Below are 4229 nucleotides of genomic sequence, written 5' to 3'. Positions count from 1 at the left end.
CGACTTACGTCACATGTTCACTTATAAAGGTTATAGAAGGCGTTTTCAGTTTTATCAGTAGGCCAGCATTTAAAGAAATATATATAATATATATAAAAGGCACATGTTGCAACCTGCTTATAGAAAGAATCAGAAAGCAATGGTGAAAACAATACAAAATTTTCTTCTTTATAACCAGGGTGTCCAAAGTCGAGCACAATGTTGAATATTTTAAAATACATTCACAGTGATCTATAACAACTGTTGATACAGATAAAACTTATGGCAGGACAAAAACATTTATATTAAATAAAAATTCAGGCTCAAAATTGTCAACCCCAACCTAGGTTGAATAAAAATATTTTTTATTGGTTAAATAAAATGATTAAATAATAAACTCAGCTGTAATATTCTAGTCTAACCTAATGAAGGAAAGTTGCACATAACACTAAATTTATGGACTCTGGCCAGAAAAGCATTTCTGGAATTTGGAAAGTATTTGGACAGTTTTCTATCTATACCAGCTAAATCAACAAAACAATTAAGATGTGATTGAAATAGACTTTCAGCTTTAGTTAACTGGGTTCACCAAAAATCTTAAGGTGTTGCTTATTTTTGGGTCTTGCCTGTTTGTATTCAGTTTTGTCTTCAGGTAAGAGGAAATATTTCACATCCTCTGCCAGGTAACATGTAACTGTGACCAAGTAGTCTAGGAACAGTGCAGAGGCTTGTTTTAATTGACATTCAGTGCCATCATTTACTGCTTGGACCCAAAAGTTACACGTGTAGAGGTTTTGCTCTAAAACAATTATTGCAAATCCACCAGTTACCTTTCTTTCCCTTGAATAAATAAGATTTTATAGCCTGTATGTGCCTATGCACCCCCCACATCTATCTGGCATAACAAGCACAATATTGTAGCATTCACTGACAAATATAAACCAGACATACTCTCTTTCGTGCTAGGCTTTTTTTTTTTTATTGTTCTGGCCACAACCCACATCGTACAAGACTCAAAAACTAACCCGCTTCTCACCCTCCTCTCCCGACTCTCTCTCTATCCCTCGTGACACCCCCCACCCCCTTCTTGGAGGTCATTAATGAAAGGTGCGTAGGCACTATATTATTATTTTTTTTTTTATTCCTTTTTATTATTACTTTCTTTTGCTTCTTTTAGCAATGTTGTCTGTTACAGCCCTTATTACAAAACGGTAAAAGAAATTCGGCACACCAATTAAAAAGGTTTTAAGGAAGATTCTGTACAAATTTGGACCAAGTGGTGTACATTTTCTTTGGCTCAATTTAGAAATTAGTTTTACCACAATCTTGGGATTTGTTATTTATTTGATCAATTCTTGTTTGTGTCTTTATAAAAAAATAAATAAATGCAATAATCACCTAATTAGGCACATAGTTGACCTACTAGGACAAAAGTGAATTAATATATTTTAATTCTCCATACAGTGTTCCTGTTTATGGGTAAAGAAATCTGACAGTGAAGCAAATAGGAAGTAAGGCTTTATGTCACTAACAGTTCTGTGTCACTAACTGATTTAACACTTGTTATTCATCTTGAGGACCAAGACTACAAGCCCATTTGTTTATTTTTACCTTTCCTCTTACAGCCAGAGAATTCCACCACCATGATAATTATTATTGTGTTTCATTTTGGCTCATGGCCTTGCTCACAATAATATGACAAAATATTAAAATTATAGCAGAAATCATTGGAAAACCTTTTAAACATTTACTTTATTAGGTATCACTAACTTTTTTTGTCAACTTTCTATTGTATATTGAGACTGTGGCTTGTTAAAAAATGTGTTATGTTTATTGACAAATTCCCCAAACAATTGGCCATGGTTGTTCTTACATGTCTAAGTCACTCATCAATCAGATATCTTCAAAACTGTTTGAAACTGTTGGATTATATTTGAACCTAATTAACCTAACCCACCCAGCTCAATTTGTGCTCAACATGTTATAGAACAAAAGCACTACAATTATAATGTATAAAACAAAAGCCTGAATTACAAGATTTTATCATAAAATAAACAGCATAATATTAAAAAGCTGTTTTTATGAATAGTATGGTGTATGGTGGTTCTTTATTTAATTTTCTTGTAAAATAAATTAAAATTTTCATTTTTTACTACATTTTGGAGCATTCACTGTATTCAGGTGGATATTTGGCTACATTCACCGTTATATAGGCCATAGATTCTAATAGTATTTAGAAAATATTACATAGCCATTTTTTCCATTATGTGGCTTATTATAAGGACGTTAACCCACCTTAATCAAATAAAAATTTTACTGGATTCAGTTGTTGTATTCAAGGGTTTAGTAGTGTGCTTTAAGTAACTTGTTAATTTATTTATTTTTGTCAAGTCTATTAATGAATTATACATGATTAATATTAACTAATAATTATTTATTTACACGTTTTACAATAATTGTTATTGTTAAGTATTTAATTAAATCATTTAGCGTAACCCTGTAATCAATTTTAATAACCCTTAATGTATGATTAAATAAAGTGCTTTCTTTTGTTTGCAGTGTTTAAGCAACGTAAAAAAAACAAAAAAAAAAACAGGAAATGCAATTAAATGAGGGTTACTATTATTTAATTGTATATTGTGCATAAAAGTTTATAAGGTAACTCTAATAACGGTATAATGTAAATTGCTTTCTTTTTACTTATTACTTTCTTGTGTTGGTTTTATTGATAATAGTCTCTCACTGTTTACTCTAATAATTATGCTAATTGTTGTTTCCTTTTTGTTTTTTTCTGTAACATCTCTGTAAAAATTTTTTACAATTTTTGAAAACACTATGCAAGGAGCATTTTCATTAGTTAGGTAGTTGCAGGCATTTCCTCTCCTCCTCTCCTCCTCTCCTTTAACAACAATATTACAAAATGTAACATGCAGTGAAGACTACTGCAGCAGCAGCCAGAACTTTCTCAAAATAAAGCTATGGAACAGCCTTCCAATTAGTGTTCAGCTCTTTGTGTCAGTGTTTAAATTCTAGATTAAAAACATTTGTTTGATCAAGACTATTGTGACTTGTTTTTTCTTCTGTAAGAGAGGAGATCTGAAGGGATCACTCTAATAAAGTGTTTTGGTGAACTAGAATGTTTGAATGTTGTTAACCCCTACCCACACATTCACTCAGGTTTGCTGAAGGTGGAGTGGCTGGCTTTATGTCAAAAAGCTCTCTGATGTCTATGTTCTCTTGGAGTTCTCTTCATTTGGAAACCCCTTACTGCTGCTAAGGATGTCTCTACATGTACAGGTTTAAAATTCATGAGATTACATGAGAAATTTCACAACCAGGCCTTCAGTGGTGTCCTACCTGAATCAAGCCACCTCTCAATACCTTCATTATGACGGCACAACTATAGAAACCATCAATATTATACAGAAAGGCAGTATAACAGAGCACATCACAGACAAGTATTTCATGCAGTGTAAATGAATGCCATTACTAGAGCAAGAGACCCAATTAACACAATTCAACAAGTCTCCTTTCAATGCAGCCCTGGCTACACTGCATACAATGTCTATAGCAGAAGCATTAATTTTAGCCTCGTAAAATGACCCCAGGTTTTCTGTGCATTTTTGTGTGCAGTACAGTTTTCATGGGGATTTAAAATGAAAGCAAGTTGTGTGCAATTGTGCAAATTCTACATGAAAGGAAAATCAAAAGTATAAATGGTTCATGAAAAAGCTTTAGAACGGTTTAGAACTGTTTTTCAGCTGACCTTTTTTCATGATGTCCAATTTTTCTTAAAAAGTTTCTTGTGTAAATGTCCTTGTAAGTATATCTGCCACCAAAAAAATGTTTGTTCTTCTTAGTCAGACATTGTGGAATGATAAAACAGCTATTAAATCCATATGAATATATTTGAACTTGTGCAGTTTGCAAAAGATGCGGGTCATGAGCTCTGACTAATGCAGTCTCAGAACATCAAATCAAAGGCGTGAAAATGCCAACGTGATTGAACGCCAACTCAAGGTCAGATTGTTTAAAGCAAAAGCTTCATTCTCGCATATTTTATGTCTTTATGTTTATCTTACTTCTGTAAGCCTTATGGTAAATAACAACACAGCAACACATGATGCGATGGCTGAACTCTAATTGAATTGAAACTACAACGTATACAGACACTCCTTGCAACAGCACACCAGAGATAAAAGCTATGAAATAAATAGGTTATTGGTAATAATTTAATACATATTCATGTA

Source organism: Silurus aristotelis (assembly GCF_946808225.1).
Source record: "Silurus aristotelis genome assembly, chromosome: 17".
Classification (NCBI taxonomy): Eukaryota; Metazoa; Chordata; class Actinopteri; order Siluriformes; family Siluridae; genus Silurus; species Silurus aristotelis.
Note: the sequence above shows the minus strand (reverse complement) of the source record.